This window comes from Passer montanus, unplaced genomic scaffold, assembly GCF_014805655.1.
Source record: "Passer montanus isolate IOZ18808 unplaced genomic scaffold, ASM1480565v1 scaffold3, whole genome shotgun sequence".
Lineage (NCBI taxonomy): Eukaryota > Metazoa > Chordata > Aves > Passeriformes > Passeridae > Passer > Passer montanus.
The window spans coordinates 18,260,821-18,282,516 of NW_024367707.1; positions in this window are offsets into that span (position 1 = coordinate 18,260,821).

Sequence of the window (21,696 nt, forward strand, 5' to 3'; positions counted from 1 at the left end):
TAATGAAGAAGTTTTTTACAACAAGGTGGGGTGAAACACTGGAACAGGTTGCCCAGAGAGGTGTTAGCTGCTCATCCCTGGAAGTGTTCAAGGTGAGGTTGGACAGGGCTCTGAACAACCTGATTGAGTTGAAGATGTCCTTGCTTATTGCAGGGGGTTATACTAGATGACCTTTAAATGTCTGTTCCAGCACAAATTATCCCATGATTAAAAATTTAGTTCAAAATATAACTAATAAATTGCAGGTCTATTATACAGTCATCCTGCAGTCTGAAAAACATCAAAAGTTTCATAGTGCTTATAAAAGGGCATTTACTCCCTGGATGGGATCTATTATACAGTCATCCTGCAGTCTGAAAAACATATCAAAAGTTTCATAGTGCTTATAAAAGGACATTTACTCCCTGGATGGGACTCAGCTAACTAAAATTTAGCAGTGTCACACCAGGTGTGGTGGTGTCAGATGAGGTGTGCAGGCCCAGCCTGGTGTCCAGGTCATTTCTCCACTGACCATCACTCACACAGCTTTAGCTGGGCAAGTTCTGCCCTGGTGTATTGGGAAATTATACCTTAATGCACAGGCAAGATGAGATGAGCAGGTCCTGAAAGTTCAGGGTGAGACACATTTTAAAACTATATTACTCTATATATATTACTCTATATCAAGAGATGACAAACATGATGCACAAAGATAAACTTCAAAAACGTTTGGGTGAATTTAGGAGACAGAGGAAGATGTCTGAAGATCTGGGCTATGTAGGAGTAAGTCTCTTTCTAGGAGCTCATTTATAAAGTGCTAAGTGCTTTTTACACTTACGGATGAGGTAAAAACTAAATTCAGATTTCAAAAAAGCTTCTAAACTCCCATACTAATCCCTTGAAGAATGGGCCTAAGTTTACTTAATGTTAGCATTTAACTGAATAATACACATTATTGTTGAAAAACACTTGTAGATGAGCTTTTGTGCTCAATACTTTTGTGTTCACTTGATTTTCTTTTTTTTTTTTTTCCTCCAGAGAGATAGCTTGGTTTAATAGGGGTTACTCTGGAACTCTATAAACCCTGTCTTACAGGTGACACTCTGCACTCTCTTGGGCTCCATGACCTAGAAGGACAGCCTGAACCCTCCCAATTCCTAGTAAGAAGCTAGGAGCTTGCAGAATTGCCAAAATTCTGCTGCTTATTGCATGTTTTAAAACCCCAAAACAAACAAAAAAAAAACAAAAACAAAAAACCCTAAGATTCCATCCAAGGCAAATAAATGAGCACCAGTTTGTCCCCTTGAAGTTGTCAGAGTTGACAGGGAATGGAAAACATACCCAAAGTGATACAAAACATATGGCCAGGTGAAATGGGCCAAAAGTTTGTTTAATGTCACCGCCTATTAAATCCTGCATCTGTTAACTGGTTCTGACAGTAAAAGTTGAAAGATACAGCAACACAGACACCCATCACTGCTTGTATTTTCTCTGAAGTAGTCTGTTGGAAAAACATAAGGTTTCAGAAGATGTTAGATCTGCTTCTGGGAGCACAGGCTTTAATACTGAGAATGAGAGGCTTCTTTTCACACTTGACACCATGCATTAGTTTGAGCAGTGAAGCTGGTTTATTTCCTTTCTCACTTTTCTACCAAATAACTTATTGAACACATTAGCTTAACGGGTTTCCAGCTGGGAGATTCTTTACCATCTTCTCTTGCAACATTGTGCAACATGCCAAAGATGATGCTTAATTCACTTTAAATATTTAAAATCTGAAGAAAATGCATAAAATAAATAAAATCAAACTTAATAGTACTAAAAAACCCCCAAAAACGTATCATATCAACATTGTTCTCTTGGGATATAAAGGAGCTATAAAAAACCCTCTTATATTTACATAGCCACACAACCTAAATCAACTCATTCTTCACTTTACATAAGAATCTATTTTGAAATAGTTGTTTTCCTTTATTTAAGAACTTGTATTTCTAATGAAAATTTAAATTAAAAAACAAACCAACAAAAACCATCCAAACCAACCCCCTTACATAACATTTCAAAGACAATCCCAGATGAAATTTTATGAAGGAAGAATCACTTTTTTGACATGCTAAAATAAATACGACAGTAATAGTGTATTTTTAAGTTGACATACATTTAACCTCATCTTCCAGATGAGAAACTGAATTATTTTTAACAGAAAACATCCAAAACCAGTTATCATCTGAAACAATTATTTTAAAACACAGCTGAAAGACGGTGGTCTTCGTGGGACTTCTCGTAAAGTCAGAATTCCCATCTGTTCTGGACTATTTTTCCATGCTCCAAGCCACACTGCAAGATTTCAAGAGATCCAGAGAGATCTTTAGAGCTAAGCTAGAAGACTGAGAGGAGGTTCTATGGTTCAGAAGTCTGGGTATCTCCCAGCTCCCAAAACCTCCTGTCTGTGCAAGAATCTCTTGTATGCAGATCAGCAGACTTACTTTCAGCAGTTCATGTTCACGACACAGACAGACATGGAAATGAGAACAACCTAAGTACGGAGCACATGTGATGAAGCTCACATGTTTGAATGCTGTACTATTGACTCAATGGGAAAATATAAGTGTGGCAAACCCATGCTCTTGAAAAAGAAGCTACTTTCATCTAGTATATTGAAAGTCAAGGCAGCCCCTCTTACGTAAAAGAGGAAGTTTATGCACAGAAATGTCCATGGTACGAGTAGATGAGACAGACCCAACCCTGAGTGGGCTGAAGCCACCAGAAGCGTCCCAGAACCCGAGCCGGGACGGCGGCGGCAGCGAGGACTGAAAGCACCGGGCTCATCTCAGGTTTCTAAGCGCTGCACCAAGCAAAAGCCTCCCCAGCCAAACTCCCCTTCCTTTACAAACTTTTTTACACTTCTTTGGGAGGGAGGGGGAGGGTGGCACAGCACGCTGGAAGAAAAACCCACCTGTATCTTTCATCACAGGCAAAACAGCCACCCAAGCCTGCGGCAAACGCGTCCCGAGCGGCGGCACCAGGAGCCCCGGTTCCGGGCTGCCCTCCCGGCGGGAGCGGAGCCGCAGGGCGCTCACGCTGCGCGGGATGGAGGCGGCGGGCTCGCCCTGTCCGCTCACTTCCTTCTCCTTCTCCCCTTCCCGGTACCGGGCTGCGAGGACATCCAGCTTCGAGAGTGATGGTTTTGCTAAGTTAAAGAATAAGAGCGAGGCGCATCTCGTCCCGATCCCGCCCGCGGCTCCCGGCGCAGCTCCCCAAGCTCCGCCCGCGCCGGGGCGGTGCCGCAGCCCGAGCCCCGGCACAGCGGGCACCCGGGGCTCGGGATCTGCACCCAGGGATCTGCACCCAGCACCCGACACAGCGGGCACCCGGAGACCCGGGATCCGCACCCAGCGGGCACCCGGAGATCCGGGATCCTCATCCAGCGCCCCGCAGCCAGAGTCTCGCCGTCCGCATCTGCCCATCCGCCCCTCCTGCGCCGGGGCTGCTCACCCAAGGCATCCGTGGTGTTGCCGCACGGCTGCACAGGGAGCTTGGGCTGGGCGCTCTTTTCACGCTTACTGCTGGGAAACACTTTCTCTGGTTTTGTTAAGCAAGCAGGTATACACACCTGCTCGGCAGCGGTCGGGAATGCTGTTAAAACACGTGTCAAAATGTGGCGGTTTTGACTTGACAAAACTAAAACCAGACATATCTTAAGTGTAACTTATCAGTCATCTGCTTTGTCCGTGTTTTCCAGAAATCTTTACATTTTAAGCATTTACAGACTGAACAAGCACTATGGTTGCTGTGTGCTGAAATCAATATTTTCAGAAATATGTTTGTGTATCACAGAAGTAGCATATGGCTTGAAAAGATATGTAGTGCTGTGTCTTCCCGTCATTACTACTGCGTACTACTATACTGCTCTTTGAGACACACTGCTCTGGTCTTTCTACAGAGGGGGAAAAAAAGTGCCCATGGGGAATGAATTGCTGGATAAAACCACTGAGAGAAAAACTAGCGTTTAGTTTGCTTTGTTGAACATCTCTTAGCTTCGGTTCTTGCTGAATTTCTAATCAGTTCTAATCTTTTAAATCTGTAGATCACAGTTAAATCCTGTGAAGTGATCGTCATAGTCATATTAGTCCATCTAGATTTAACATCTTGTCTGATCACACTTGCAGCTTTTTCACCATCTCTGCCTTCAAGACAGACCAGCCAATGTTATAGAAAAACAGTCCAGCAAAAAAAAAAAATGCTGTGAAGTGTACTCATATAATCATTCCCCAGTGATGTCTAAGCAGACCTCATAAGTTGTACTAATAACAATATTTTGTTCCAGAGTTCAGTGTAAGTAAAACTATTTTATTAAATAAAATAATAGTTTTCTGAATAAATAAGTCAGGAAAATACTTAATACCAACATTTTCAGAAAACACACTGTATCACAATTTGCTGGTTAGAATTCTACTGTAAACTAAGAATTGCTTCTCCCAGAACAAAAAATAACAAAACCAAGTCCAAAATATTGTGCAAATGTCATATTTGGAAAGAGAGCAGGAGTGTACCTCCTTTAGAGATGGCTACTTAAAATTTAAATTAAGAGTGTTTATTTTTTAAAATATTACTTGTAAAATGTCTACCTCTGAAATTCTCCATTATGGTATCTAGTTACAAAAACAACCACAGTCACTAGCTGCATGCGTTATTACGCGTTATTATAAATTATTATTTATAATAATTTTTCAACAACATGAAAATACGTGGTGTTAAAGTGAACTTCATTACCTGGTGCAAAGTCAGACAAAACTGCTTGCTAAAAATACCATAAAAATTAATTTGAAATTCACTTACCTGCCATGAACTTGGAAGAGTTCAAAAAGTGGGTTGTAGCAGCAAAAAAACCCCTTGTCAATACAAAAAAAACCCCAAACCATCAGACAGTTTACATTCATTGACTCTCCTTTAGTGTCACAGATTCAGAGCAGTTTGGCAGTGTTACTGATCGCCAGGGTGTGTCAGCAAAGAGTTGCCATGCTCTGGATGGTGTCCATTGGGCTTCTAATTCTGATGGTGTCCATTTGGATTGTAATTCTGGCATCCCGGTGGTGCTTCAGAAATTAAGCATGAGTATTTGATTTTAATTCCTGGTTTGGTTTTAAATAAAAAAAAAATTAGCAAATTCTAGCATCTTCCATTAATTTCCTGCTTACCTCTTTCTTTCAAACAAATCTTGTGACATTTAGTGATGTCTCAAATATACAGAAGAAGGGACAGCAAATTAATCAAGAGGGGAGCAGTACTGAGAACACCTGCTGTTATGTTCACCTGCATCTGTACAACATGTGGGAAGTTGAGATTGTGTCCAGATACCAGTTACTTGAAAGCATGTAAGAGTTCTGACTTTCTTATGTTCCTATGGGAACTGCTTTTAGAATCCTCATTTATAATCTCTCTAACTTTGCTCTTTGAGAAAGACCCAGTTAGTCCAGCTTAGCACTAGGGATAACCTCTGTTCTGGTGTTCTAAAACTAAAAAAAAATATTTCCTGACTTTTTCCTTACTTTTACAAAAAAGACATCAGCCATCATGGTTTCACTGGCTCAATGTATGATGCAGGGCAGTTGCTGGGCTCAGTGACGTGCTGTGCATACCCAAGGCACTAAAGAGTGAGGGTGCATTCTATGGTTTTGCCAAGTAGCTGCCGTGATAACTTTGGAATAATTTTGTTTTGCATGACAGTAACAAAATAACAAGAAAACATAGGGAAAGGGAGGGAAACTCTTCCACCTGTCCACAGCTGCAAGCACTAATAATTCTCAAAATCCTTACTGTGACAGCATTTGACGATGAAGCAAAACAAAGTATCCTCAGATTTATGACAATTTCCTACAGCCTATGCCTAGGAAATCAACTCACTGATTGCTTATAAAGAATGGCAGCAGATAACAAATGCGTTGGCCTGGATTACATATTTAGATGTTTTGGATGGCACAGATTCCACAGTTTGTGAATTTGGAGAGAGAACACTAGATGTGAGTCCAAGATTGAAATTGCTCATAATCTCCTTATTCTGCAGAAATCATATGAAGGCAAGACTGAAAGCAGCTACTAAAATTTAGGATTATATATAAAAATACAATAATTTCTGGTTTGGAATTAAGAACATGTTACATCATATTAAAACCACTATTAAAAGATTTTGAAATGCCTTCAGAACAGTGTAGAAGAAGATAATTTCATTTTCATATAAACTAAGAAAGAATTTGTGAGTCAAAGCCAAGTTTCTCCCCCTTAAAAAAATTTTTAGGTTCATTTACCCACACAGAGGTATCTAATGTGTTTGAGGCATCCTTGAAAATCCCATCCAACTCTTTTCTGAGAGGAGACAAGCCAGAGAAGTGTGGGTCTCCAAAAAGCAGTCTAATAGAAGATATTATTTGTAATAGAGGCTAGAAGCTGTATGTGAAAGGCTTATCTATTTTTCCAAGTATATTGTCCAGCCTAATAAAAGATGCTAGAAATTTTGCCTTACTTGTCTTTTGACTATCACAGCAAGAGCAACATCACCATTCAGTGATCCAGCTCTTTCAGTTCATGTCATTTCTAGGGGATGATTTTTCCTAGGCTTCTGTGAGGCTCTAAAATGCCTACGTTAGCTTCTTTCTCATTTTTTGACATCCTCTGAGTTTCTAAAGTATGATCAGCTTGTATTTAATTTATCTAAAGATTCCAAAGAGGCCTATAATTTGGGAGACAGAGAAGTATTTTGCAGAGTCTGGATCTAGAAAACAGATCCACGCTTCTCCCTGACTTCATAGTGTGTGAACAATAGCTGTGGTCATGTCCCCTCCTCTTTCTTTAATCAATTCCATTGCTCTCACTCTCAGTGTGGCTGAGAGTTACCCCAAAGTCCAGGTGCCACACAGCATATCTAGGTAGAACTAGAATGTTTATCTTGATGGTATTTTTCTTTCTGAAGGTCATAGTAAGTGTAAACCATTCTTCCTGTAGCTTTGCTTTGCCAACTTCCCGGTCAACAGCCAGATGAGCATCAGTTGGCAGAGATCCCAGCCAAGAAATCCAGTGGCATCCTGGCTGGGACCAGCAACAGAGTGGTCAGCAGGACCAGGGCAGGGATTGTCCCCCTGTATTCAGCACTGGTGAGGCCACACCTCAAGTTCTGCGTTGAGTTTTGTGGCCCTCACTACAAGAAGGACACTGAGGTGCAGGAGTGTGTCCAGAGAAGGACAGTAGAGCTGGGAAAGACTCTGGAGCACAAATTCTGTGAGAGGTGGCTGAGGGCACTGGGGCTGTTTAGCCTGGAGAAATGGAGGCTGAGGGATGACCTTATCACTCTCTACAACCCCCTGAAAGGAGGCTGTAGCCAGGTGGGGATTGGCCTCTTCTCTCAGGCAACCAAAGACAGGACAAGAGAAAATGGTCTCAAGTTGTGCCAGGGGAGGTTTAAATTGGATTCTAGAAAAAATTCCTTCACTGAAAAGGTGAAAGGCATTGGAATAGGCTGTCCAGGGAACTGATGGAATTACCATCCCCGGGAGTTTTCAAAAGGTGTGTGGATGTGGCACCTGGGGACATAGTTTACTGGTGGATGTGGCAGTGCTGAGTTGGCAGTTGAACTTGATTGTCTTAGAGGTCTTTTCCAACGTTAACAATTCTATGAGTCTATGAATAAATGCTTAGTAAAGATTATTTTGAAGTCGCAAAAGAAGATTCTGTGCCTTTCTATTCACAAGTCATGCCCAGAGTCTTCTGCCATCAGCACGTAAGGCCACAGGAAAGCTCTCAGAAATCCAGACATAGTTAGAAGTTACCCCAGAAGGCAAGAGACTCCAGGTAACAGATGTGTGCCTCACTTCACTAGTGTAATGGGGGATGTATAAGGAACATTATTCTTAGCCGCAGCAAAGGGAACTTGTTCAGAAAGACAGAGTGGGATCTATGGAGGAAGATCAGTTTGCTATTAGGGCTTCACCCAATATACCTTACTTTTATGCAAGATGGAAGCAAGCTTACCTTGTTGTTCCCTGTGGAGATCATGTGTTTCTCTGGCCTGCTGCCATCCAGAAAGACCAGAGCCACACCAGGGATGGGAAAGCCTCACAGCCTGGTGTATAGCACAAGCTTCATCCTCCAAACCACTGCTGGCATCTCTTGTGCTTTCCCATGGAAGCCAAGACAGGGCACAGCATACATTGCTGAAATTGGTTTTCAGAAGATAGATATTCAGTGCAGATGCTGATTGCAAATAAAAGAGCAGAGGAAAACACTCAAAGGACTACAGAAGACAGGTCTGGCATTCCATATGTTTGCACTCTGCATATTTGCTTTTGTCTGGGAGAGCCCTTCCCCAAGAGAAGTCCCCAACAGATCTCCATCCTCCCTCATTGCCTGCACATACCCTAGAAAAACAGATTACAGGCACTTCTCTCTCCTTCCTCCCCGTGTCAGCTCCCTCATTCCCAGCAGTCACACTGGAAAACAGGTTGGCCACAGCCTTGCCCAGAGGCTCCTTCTGTTTCCTTCGTTGCCTGGCCACAATAAAGGTGGCTCAGAGACAAAAGGGATTTGGTAATGTTATTTTGCAGTATGCCAAATAATAAAGACTAAAAATCATCAAGACCCCCTCTGACAAAATGGACTTTTTAAAGGCCTGGTTATTTAAGCCAGGTTTCACTTTGCATTGCCTTGCTGGGACACCACACCTTCAGGTGTGTGTCTGAGTGACAGAAACAGAGAGAGATATTTGTGATGCTTGCCCTTGTATATTTAACCCTTGCAAACACATCTGCTCACTTTGTACCCAGGAATGAATGTCAAACAGTGTACAGCTTCCTTAACAGCCTCTAACAGTCTGCTTCTTTATAGTCATACTATACCCAACAGTTCTTTTCATCAACCATGTCTACTTCCCAAATTCTTGTGTCAGTCCCTCTTGCACCTTGAGGAATTTTGGTTCCATCTCATCAAAGCCCAAGGGGCCGCAGAAGCCTAAGACACCAATCCAGAGCTCTTCACCCCTGAACCATTTTTCTGATGGGATTTTTCTTTGAGGAAAGGTTTTCTCCTGGGCAATAGAAAGGGAACAAAACTTGTGAGCTTCCTGGTTCTTATTAATAAACCAGTACTTGAGATGAGGAAGGCAAAGCACTGCTTTTCTCCAGCTTTGTTCTGTGCAGCCATCCTGCCTTCCACCCTCCACCAGTGGTTGAGACAACTGGGTACCAGTCAGAGCTTGTCAGAAATTTGGTAGACAGCTGAGGCAGTTTATTTTCTAGCATTATCTCCAGCTCAGCTGAAATGTGTTATCTCCCTACTTATAACACAAGCCAGCAGGAATCCTAATGGAAAATACTGAGTAATTTGTCAGTTCAAGCTAGCAATGCACACAAATGTCAGATCTGCCACAGGGAGAAGGTAGAGCTCTGAGCTGTTTTGTATTTCTGAACATGATCTAGCCACAGTGCTACATCTTAGTTTTCTTAGCAACTGCTTAGCTGTGCCTTTGAATCAAATATGATTTTGTTACAGTAGATACATTTCATACTGGATGTGAGACTTGCTTCCTTCAACTGTCAGACTGTTTCCAGCAAAAGGAAGGAGGCAGGTGTAGAGCCCACCAAGATCAGATGTACAGAGGAATAGACTAGGGTGCAGAAAAGGATGAGAGGTCATCACAGAGGATGAAATTACATGTATTGAAAGACTGGCAAGAGTCTTCAATTTGTTTCACAGTATGGAGGTTATCTGGCAGCTGAAAAGTTTTTATAGGGCTGGGAAACTCAGTTGTACTCAGTGGAAACTTCCTCTTGTTCCTGGGCATTTTTTGTTAGCAGCTTTTTGTAAGAGACACTGATTTGGGCACCAACCATCTGAGCCATGCTGGTTCTGTACAACCCTGAAACATCTGATGCCATGTTTTCACTACTGAAGGTACCTGTGCCATGCACTTAAACCAGTTCTGTTATTTCTCAACACTGATAAAGTACATTTTAGAGCAGACAGCTGCCCTGTTCAATTTCAGTAGGTTTTCTCACATGTATAGGACACTGGCTTTGTCTAAACTACAAACCCATGGACACCTTCCATGCTGTCAGGTGCAAGAGTATAAACCTTGCTTAATATCCACACAAGATCTCAATTCACAGTTCCAGCCTTCTCCTGTACCTTGGTTTGGAAGGAGAACTAAGCATAAAAATCAGCTGCTTGTCCTGAATTACCCCATCCATATCCCTGGGCTGGACATCCAGAAGCCACAAGGCAAGTGGTGATTGGCTGAGATATGGACTGAGGGATGTAAATTCCATGACTGAGTAGTAACAGAGATGGTGGGATAAAGGGCACAAAGGTTTTGGGATCTGTCCCTTAGAATTTATCAGCAGCTGTTAGTGCTTGTACTCTGGTTGGTATAAAGGGTCATGTCCATGTTCAGGACCTAAATTGATGTAGAGGTATTGCTCTTATGTTCCTTGAGTTCTTAATGATGAGTACTGTACTCTTATATCATTATTTCCTTAGTAAGAGGAGATGCTTATTGTTGGGCTTTTTTCTTGCTTTCTTTTTTATTACCTAAATCTCTAGTGTCCAGCTTAATTTCATTCTGTGACAATAAAAATTTAATTTACAAAAGCTTCTAATTATTTAAAGAAGCTTCAAGCATGACACCAGTCAAAATTAATGGGAAAAGTTCAGAAAAAGAGCTTCAAATTTACTGGTTGGTACACTATGCTTTTTTTTTTTTTAAAGCTAAGTAAAGAGAAAGTCAAATTATGTAAATTGGGAAGTCTCAGAAATTAAATGAATTTGAAAAACTAGAAGTTTTTAAATGGAACAGTGTGCAACAAGCCCAACAGTGGATATACACATTTGATTTATACACACATAAAAAAGCACATTTTGTGTCATGAGGATTTCATTAAGGTCTAAAAATCTGGCTAGGGACTCAATGTACTGGCTAGTAAATTTTCCTGTATAAGTCAGAAGCAGAATCAATTTTTCTAAAGTGCTGTCCCATTCTTAGCAATTGGTCCTGAAGGGGTAGTTTTTCCATCCATATATTCTGCTTTCTAGAGGGTGAAAATTATTTCCATCCATTTTAAAACAAAGCACAGTCTGCCAAAGCATAGTAACAAGATTTCCAGTGCAACACAAACTGAACTCCTTATGAGCTGGTATCTCAGAGAATTTAAAAATAATATTTTCATCTCCACAATTGTCATTATTCTGATCACTTCCAATTCATGTACTTAATACTCCAGTCAATCCTTTTGGGAAAAAAAAAAAAAATTAATTCCTTATGGAAATCTTCCTCCCTTGCTTACAATTCCCTGTAGCAAAATGCTTTTCTGCTGGAAAAATATGTCCTAACTGGACCCAGATTTCATTCTTGTCAAAATTGTAAATGGTATTTGAAAATGCATTTCTCATATGCCTTTTGGTTGCTCACCGCTGCCTTTTTTCCCCCATAAGGTCTCTCCCAAACTTTCTTTTCCTTACTCTTTCTGTGTTACCCTTCTTCAGGTAAAATCTCAAATCTTATAATCCTGTCGTGATGGAGTGCGACTAAATATTGGCTTTCAATTTTCAGGATAAAATTTCAGTTTAGCTTAATAAAATGATCTTTTTCTCTCTGAAAGTTTAGTGGCAAAAATATAAAGTTGGAGGAAATGGAGGACAAAGATGGTTTCATTCTCAGAAATATTTCTCTCAGAAAAAAATGTATCAGATTGTGTCCTACAAAATCATCAATTCCATGACATTTTCTACCTCTCAGGAAAAACAATGGCTGTCTTATTTCTGAATAACTTGTTTGTTAAGCTGTAGTAGGTGATAGTTTTGCAACTGGTCTGTGAAGACATAATGAGCAGTGAAATGAATGGTCTCTTTATTTTTATTGCATTAAAAGTCAGTTTTAATTGGTCAATGCCAAGCATGCATTTTGTTCTATGAGAAATTGAGAGAGCTGCTATTTCTTTGATTCCAAAATTAGAAATCTAGTCTCCAACAGTTTCATTAAATACCTATAAAACTAGCACTAGCTTTCATTCTTCATGAAAAATATATCTATGCATCAAGTTCATCTTTTGACATAAATTGTCTATCAGCATTTGCCCCAACAGGTCACATCTAACTCTCAGGTGTAGCCAAGGCATAATTTATGCTTAATTTACAGAAAAAAAATAATAAACATGTTACAGATATTTCAGAGTGTTACATGTTCAGAAGCATGTTTTAAGCAGGCATCATTTGTAAAATATTTATTTACTTTTTATTTCCCTTTAGATCTAATTTTAGAAGGACGTTTTGCAGCAGATGCAATACTTGCTGCCAACAGGAGCAGCCATGTTACGTAAGACCAAGGTTTCTTACGAAATTCAGTAGATTTTTTAGCAAGATGACAGCTGTTTTTTCTTGGCATTAGTGATTACAAATCCCTAAGAGAATGCTTCGGAGGCTTTATGACAATCCTGGCCAAAAACATAATTGAATGAGATCGACATTCACATTCTGCAAAAACCAATTTGCTGAATACTTGTCATGTTCCATAGTTAGCATTGCCTCTTTCTGGAAACAAGAACAGACATCTCTGTCAAGCGTCTGCCAAGCCTGTGTCACAACTTTAACAATAGCAAATCCACAGTAGAAACGGCTGGTTGAGGAAAGCAGCCACGTGATCACCTGAGTAGCAAAATCCATGTTAAATGCCCAATATTTCCCTCCTTGTCTCCTCAGTGACCCAGTGGAAGGCTGGGACACACATCCCTTGCACTGGGATCTGCTACAAGGTGTGATGGCAGGTTTGCTCTAATGTTTTAGGATGTGTCCTCAGACAAAAATTCCTTTCTTAATCCTGAGTAATGACCCAGATTGCAAATATTAATGAGTACTCCAGCACCTGGACTGGGACTCTGAGGTTTCTGGAATTCAGCTCTGCTTATATTGGGTTTTTGATTTCCACCAGTGATGGAACTCAACCCCTGTCACCTGATGGGCTGTTCAGACTTGAGAGAACAGGACTGTGCTAGAAGCAGGTGTTACTACTCTGCCAACCACTACAGCTTCTGCCATTCATTTCAATTCCATGACTTGAGTGCAGCAGAGAACTAAAATATTGCTGTCTTTGGAACTTCAGGCATCAAGTAGAATGGATTTCTTTGGGGTTTGATTTAGATTCATTCTCCTAAAACTGAATTTATCTCCTCTTTGTGGTTATCCTAGAAAGTGAGCTGTGTTAGGGGAGGAAGTGGGATTGGGCTCTGGGGCTTGAAGGAATAACATCTTCTCTCAGCCAGGTTTCTGCCAGGAATATGGAAGCACAGCACAGAATCTATTCCCTCCTGGAACAGAGTGTTCCTTGGATATAGCTACTCATAAAGGTTAAGAGGGAACATCTCTTGCTGACTTATGGATTCAGTGGTAGAAAAGGTAGACTTTAGCCTTTATGACCATGATTAGGCTATGTTTGGTAAAAATATGAACAAGACCAATATATACCTGTGGAGTAATACCTGTGTAAATCTGAGCTATGTATATTTAAAATGAATACATTTTCTAGATGAATGTTGTTCTAAGTCTGTCTCAAAATATATCAACTTACCTTACAGGATCCCTAAATACTTGCAGGAGGCACATCAGTGATAATTTGCCAAAGCCTGATGCATTCAACCCAACCACTAGCAAACAAAATTCTACAAAACCCTCAAACACAGGTATATGCATGTGGAATAATCTTTAACCTAATGAGCCATGATCCTTGCATAGCATAGGCTTTAGTTATTCTGACAGAGTGAGTCACTTGACAGTGTTAGAATGTAAAAGGAGGGCTGAGAAATATTTATGTGCTGGCCAAGTGTTAACTGCTGCTGAGTTTAAAACTGACAATTACATTTTAACAAAGTGTGGACAATTTTATTTTTTTCCTATCCACTCCTAAAAGTGTTAACTGCTGCTGAGTTTAAAACTGACAATTACATTTTAACAGTGTGGACAATTTTATTTTTTTTCCTATCCACTCCTTTGCAAAAGGATAACAAATATTTGAATGGTAGTTCTTAAATATCGCCTGGATTTATGGATTATTGTGTTCTGAAAACGTATTTTTGCTGTAGCATGATGCAGATCTCTGAGAGAGAGAAGTGAAATAGTGTGCAGTAGAAAAGCCTTACTTAACATAAAAGAAATAGATGTTGGATTCCAGAATTTCCTTAGATCCTATGATGCAGATCTCTGAGACAGAGAAGTGAAATAGCGTGCAGTAGAAAAGCCTTACTTAACATAAAATAAATAGATGTTGGATTCCTATAGATAGGAATAGGAATATAGATAGAAATAGATGTTAGATCCTGGGGTTTCTGCCTTTAGATGAATTCTCCCATGAATCCATCCCCTCTGCCCTCATTGTTTGGTTTTGTGGATGGGGGTTTTCTTTTGGGTTATTTCTTCGGGTTATTCTCATTATCTGAAAAAAGAAATACTTTTTGTTCAGCACCCATGAAGTTACCATAACCAGTCCATAACAGTGACCATGAACAAAACCCTTGGGAGCAACTGATGCAGAAGTAGCCATGGTTTCTTGTCTTTCTGAAGGTAAAATCTTGTAACAATCTTCTTACCTGTTCCTGTCGAGTGCAGCCAAAAGATGGCAGCATTTTACTCAGCATCGGGATGTAGCCTTGGGATTAATAAGAGGCTGCAGCTCAACACCCTTTCTGAGAGGAAGCAAAAAAAAAAAAAAAACTTCGAATGGAGTAGACAGAATTTCCTTTTAATCCTTGCTGAATATTAACCATACCAAAATGTGCTTATACTGTAAATAAGAATAATTGCTATTTATTTTTTCAGTAGTTTAACTTAAAACTCTTGAACTATTATTTGGAGAGATTAGAATCAGCTTTATCTTCTGCATATTTTTGTGTCTCCCATCAGCTCACAGCTGTAGTCAGTCCTGAAATTCCATCTGATAATTTTGGACATGTGAAAGGAGAGATGTGGAAAATTTTGCTAACTCCATAGGAGTTTTCTCTGCAGTTAAACCTATATAGATTTTTTTGATTGTTTGTTTAATAATTACTTGCAGAAAACTTTCCATTCCCATGAGATGCAGATCAGCATTATTTCAGTCACAGAAATGTAGAAAGTGAGGCCAATTATTGGAACACTGGATGCTGAGAATTTTAAACTTTCTGTGGTTAAAGGCACAGACCCACAAGAGAACACTGCAATTGACCTGAAGCTGTGGAGACGCCTTCCAAAATTAATTAATAGCACTGGGATTATGGGTGTGTAGTTGGTTAGAAGTGTGTAATATCACAGGGTGGAAAACTTAAAGGTTGGGGATTTAGAATATAGAAATAAATAAGAAGCAAGATGGATGTTTATGGGTGGAGGCAGATTGTTCTTTACCTTCTTCATGGGTTTGGGTCATGTTTCCTAATTGGACAGAAAATTCCACATTGCGGGCTTTGAGAGATCAGTTATTGGGTTAAAAGGGAAAATAATCTAGGTCTCATTTCTTAATTGGATAGTTTAGTCTTAAAAGACCTTGTAACAAGAGATAGTTGGCCATTTTATGCCTTGCTAATGAAAGGCTGCAGAACTATTTCACTGATAAGAGATAACAAACACCTGAGTCTGAACATGAACTACCATCTCAAGTGCCTTCAGTCCCGACCTTGAGAACCCCCAGCCAATAGAGTTATCCAGCTTCTTAACTGGTGCCCTCTTGGCATCCTTAAATTGGATATCTGCATAATTTTTCCAAATGCCACAAAGCATTCCTGCAGGTGTGAAACATATTTGAAACCCCAGCCTGAAGTGACTCATGATGTACTAGAACTTTGTGTACATAATTGCCTTTGATTCTAAGCCACATTATAAAGGGAGCTCAAACATTTGCAACTAGCTTTACAGAGCAGGCAGCTTAGCTGACACTATAAAACACATCAGGTTGTTTATATCTTAATTAGTAAAAAAAATAATGGAGTCTTTTCTTTTTCCTCAAGGTTTTTTTTCTCCCCCAAATTTATCAGCACTAATGGTTCTGCTAAAGTCCTTGCAGTTACTTTCCAGATGACATTTTGCAACCTCATGTAGGTAAACCAGCTAATCAATACCTGGAATAATACATGCACTTCATTAACGCACTTAGATTTAAGCGTGTTAGTGTGCAATAGCTTGTCTAGCTTTCTCATAAAGCCTTTCAGAGTCACTTGGTTAATTCAGATGATGAAAACATTCTTCTCAGGTCTGCTGTCTCTGCCTTGAAGGTCCAAAAGCCTCCTGGATACTGATTGACATTTTGAGGCCTATCAGAGTAATTAAGAGGGCTGAAATTTCAATTTGTAAATGCAGCCCTGGTGTTGTGTGCTGAATACTTCATGTGTGATGCTGGTAGGTGTCTGCACTTGTTGATATTGGATCAATACACCAGTGCACATGCCTGCACTTGCAGCAATGGCACTCAGATAAAAACTGTTCAAGCAGCCTGGAACTCATAGATCATCCATTACCATCACTACTGAGCCCCCACAGGGACTGTGGGCAACAGGTTGTCACCAGCACCATGCAGTAAATTTTTTTGTTTGCTAGTTTTCATCATCTTTTAACACTAGGGAAAAAAATGCTTTCAGCTTAAAACAAATGGCAGGCTGTTTTGTAGTGGAGAAAAATATTATTACATGTGAATGTAAAGATTTTCAGCTGATCCAGACAGACTGTGAGAGACCAGCTAAAGTTGCTTCTACTCACAAGCAATAGTTTCGAGCTTTCAGGAAATTATTTTATAAGATGCTGCAAAAATTGGTCACTCTATTGAAAAGTTTCTTTATACTTTATTGATGGCAGAACTTTTTAAATATGAACACTGCATGTAAGAGGCTCCTCAACCCCTATTATCTGTAAAACTCACTCAAGTTTACATGATCATTATATCTTGGCTATAGAGAAACTGAAAATAATCAAGGCAAAGGGGACTAATGGTGTGAACAATCATTGTCCTGAGGAGCAGAAGAAATTAAGGGGTTCAGTAAGTCCTCATCCCTTACCTGCGATCTAGCCAAGATGATATAATCATCTGCTTTTTACTCCTTGAAGAGTCTGACTACAACCATGTTGATGGGGGGTTTTCTTTTGGGTTGTTTCTTCAGGTTTTTTTCTTTGAGACAAAGGAGAATAATATCACTCATGCACAGAGCTTTGGCCCTGTGAGGTTAAACAGTCAAACGCTGGGCTGCTGAGGGGATGTCAGGGAAAACAAGCAAGGCTATGAGTTCCAAAAGGGTTAATAAATCAAACTCAAGTAAAGAGATGTTAGAAAGTTTTCTACACAATCCATTGCTTTTAATTTGGTTATTTTTAACTGTCAAAGTAAATCTGAGAGTAGCTGTGACTGTTAGTGACACTGAAATAACAGTCTCAGTGGAAATAAAGTCTTGGCACATGGAATGAGTCAATCCACTTGAACATAATTCTCAACACAGAAAATATTGTCTAGAGATTTATTTATGGGCAGTGAGCATAGAGAGTCAGTCCATTTGACCAGACTCAGCTTCACTTCCATTCCCACTGGAGACAGAGCCTCCAGTGGGAATGGAAAGGAAGCTGAATATTGAGGTCTTCAGATCTCCAGCCACAAATGGAGGCTTTCTTTTCAGAAAAAAAGCAAAGCTCTGGACCCCCCTCTTTATACAAAGCGAAAGAAACATATTATTCTTTATGCAGACTGGAGAACTGTTCTCCCTCGGTGTGGCTTTTCTTCCATTTGTAACCTAATTCCACCCTTTCCTGAATATGAATCACACCAGAGTTGATGGAGAACACATACAGACTTGATGCAATTTGACCCAAGGTTTCTACACACATAGTTAATGGGAGTCTTCCCCTGGGATCCACTGGCATGGCAGCAACCTGAGAAGGTGAAAAATGGAAAATAAAATTATTCTAAAACATTTTTCTATTTCACAGTCTTGTGCTCCTATGTGTATATGTATCTACTGTGTTCCACCATTTTGATTTGGACATAAAGTCCTAAAAAATGCCACTTATGAAAAAATCTTTGGTATATTTGGTTGCAATTCCAAGCCTGGCACCAAAGCAACTGGACAGAAAAATGAACTCCTTTCCAAGTTTTCATGTCACTCAGGTATTGACTTAAGAACCTGATTTTCTTCCATCTGGAAAAATAAACTAGGTTGATGCACTTTTTCTCATTCCCAAATTTTATTGTGTATGTTTCAATGGGTTATTTTGTGACAAGCACTTCAATTTCACAAATACCCATATATACAACTTCAGAACTACTGGAGAAAACTGACAGACAGCTCTGAAGATTCATAGATTTAATCCAAGATTTTCAATGCTTACATAGTTTGTTTCTCATTTGCAGCCTATTGCACCTAGAGTGTTTTCCCCACTGGAACAGAAAGCAAGCCACCTTTTATTTGTGTGGAATCTGAGTAGAGGGTGCCATAGGCATGACAAAATTTCACTGCTGATTCTCGTTTCTCCATTACTTCATCCCTAATTATAATGGATTATCAAGAAAGAGATGTTATAATTCCACCTCAAAGTTCTACTGACTTCATTAGCAGCCTGAATATCCATCAAGGACAAGATTTCCAAGATTTCCATTTATTATGAAGAATAATAGCTGCTTTCTCTTGGTCTTCTCAAGAGGACTGTCAGAAGAACATCTGCAGTTTCTAATAAAAAGTGAAAGAGTACTGCTCTAGTTAAGTTGAGAAATAAAAGCTAGTAAAAACCTCCTATAAATTGCTACATTCCATCTGATTAGCAAGAGATTACATTTTCTTTTGCTGTCTCTCTGCATTTAGCTTTCCTCACAGTATTTGTATTAGCAGTACAGCTAAAATGGGCACTTAACCAAATTACGTGGTTTCAGTCATACATTTCTATTAGGATGAACTTTATATAAATTAGTTAGATGTACTCTTGATGATTTTGTGTGACTCCAGCTGCTAATTATAAGTGGTGGTGGCCAGCAGAGCAGGGTGAGATCATGTCTCCTGTAACGATCGATATTCTCCTCCAGAAGCACTTTGTCCCTCCAAGCCTCTGCTGGAGGCATTTCTACTACTTCCATTGAACTGGATAGGGACAATCAATGCTTTAATAAAACAAAGTTTACATCCAAAGAAAGGCTTGGTAGACGTAGGCTGCAACAGCCAAATGCATGAATCTGAGATGTTCACTCCATATCCACCAAAACCAGAAGGTTTCCAAACTTTTGTTTGATGGGAAGTTTCTCAAGCCCTCTCTGGCTCTGTTTCTGCATGCATCCAGAGCAGTGTCTGTCAAGCAGTGAGCAGCTCACACTGGCCACTGTCTCAGAAGATTGCAGTCCCTGCACAGAGGACAGAGATATTGGGCAGAGATACTGAGCTGCACTATCACAGCCTGGTTATGGTTAGGGTCACTCAGCCCTCATCACCCTTCCCTGCAATGGAGACATTCACATTGAAGTCCTTTTTGCCTCAGTACAAGGTAGTTGTTCTTATCTGAATAAATTCAGCTGGAGGAGCCTTCATCCAAGCTGGAACTGTCCTAGGATTCCTGGATTCGTCTAGAGGGTTTCTTTTCCATTTACATTGAAGGGAGCACTGTTTAAAACAAAAGCAGAATCTCAAACCACTCCTCCATGAAATGTGCACTCTTCAAGCACCTTCTCTTCACATGTCCTGCTCCTTGTATTCCCTCTGCACCAAGGCAGAGTTCCAGTGGGAAGATGGAGGTGCATGGTGTAGGAGTTGTTGCCACTTTCCTTGGCAGCAGAGGGCTCAATTTCAGTGCTAAACTGGAAGCTGGAACTTTTTCCACTTTCCCTATGATTCCTTTTTTTGATAAATAAATACCAACCTGCTCCTTGTATTCCCTCTGCACCAAGGCAGAGTTCCAGTGGGAAGATGGAGGTGCATGGTGTGGGAGTTGTTGCCACTTTGCTTGGCAATAGAGGGCTCAATTTCAGTGCTAAACTGGAGCTTTTTCCACCTTCCCTGTGATTCCTTTTTTTGATAAATAAATACCATCAAATGAGGTCATGCCAGAAGCAGGTGAAAAATGTTCCTAGATCTGTATTTCCCCTTTTTCCTGCATGAGCTGAGTAGCTGCTGAGTCTGCCAGAGGCACACACTGGCCTGCTTTCATGTCATTTCATGCCCTGCTGGCAATGTCACCTATTTGGCAGCATCCTGACACTGTGAAAAAGCAGGTAATGCCAGCTGCTCTCCTGAATGCTTGGTGCTCACGCCAAGGCACAGCCCAGAAACATGCGCTACTGCTCACAGACCTCCCCACCTCTGGCATCACATGGGCATTCAGAATATGAATAACTCATGGAATATGGGACACAGAGAAAAGGAATACCAACACTTTCTCTTTTCTAAATTTGAAAAGAAAATTTTAGACATTCCTCAGTTCCTACAAATGACAGCACTGCATGCAGGAGGTCTGTGTTTGTGTTCCATTTCACATCAGGGGTGTGCTTTTGGAGGAATTATCCCAACTGTCACTACTTAACTGTGCTTCAGTTTCCATTTTAGAGGGATCCCTCTTGCAGATGACTGGCATATCTAGCATGTGCCTAGACCTCAATAGCCCCCCAAAATGCAAATGGTGTGTAAGTGAGATACTCAAATCCAGCTGTTTCATTCTACAGGAATCTTCTCCTTGCCCTCACTAACACAAAGCCAAAGATGATTGCTCCCAGCCCTGATTGGGCACTTCAGATATCTTCAGCCACACCAGAGCTCAACCTTTCCCACCGTGCAGCTCTGTCCCTTTCTGTGGGTGAAAAAGGTACTGGGCAGTGACTTCACACCTGGATTCTGCTGGAGCTAACCCTGCATAAGGAGCATTTATAGCCTTAAAAAAATAAAATAAAAATAAATGTCACAAATGCCTTCATGCTGAAAAATTGGAAAGTTCTCAAATTAAGAACATGCTCTGTATGGAAAACAATATTTGTAGGAACCAGTCATCTGATGCACACTGCACTTTAGCAGCCAAAGTTTTGCCCATAAACTAAGTTTTGGGTTTTTTCATGATGAAACAGAGAAGGCAAGCTTTAGGAACCCTGTTTGGTCTTTACATTTCCAGTTTATCTTGCTCTAAACAGCAAATCTCATGGCTACTTGTTGAAATAATATATGCTAAAATTATATCTTTCCTGAAAACCAGTAAAAAAAATGCATATTTGAAAATCTGATAGACTGTAGACATTTTTTTCTCTTCTTTGTTGGAGCCAAAAGAATGTGTTGTTTCAGGGGTTTTTAGCCATTGCAATACAATACTATTGTTAATTTCTTCTGTCTAAAACAAACCACCCTTAATTGAGTCATAAAAATTTCCCACTAAAATGTGGGAAACCATTTAGAACATAAGATGATAAACAATGCTGTAGAGACAAAGAAAATCAATTACCAGTGCCAGAACCATCTGAAAATATCGTTCTGGAATGACTCAACAACCTAATAGGTTCCATTTCTGCTTTTCTTAGAAAATCTATTATTTCAGCTTCTCTAGCAATGTGGTATAACTCAATCTTTAAATTGTTTGTTTTGACCCTTTCAAAAGGCTGCATAGACTTTAGGACTAGGCATCTGTGCATTTGGTCACATGCCAGCTTTTCTCTTTTGCATTAATGTTTCATCTTCCCATAATATCTACCCCACTGAAGCAGTTAAACAGAGGAATTGT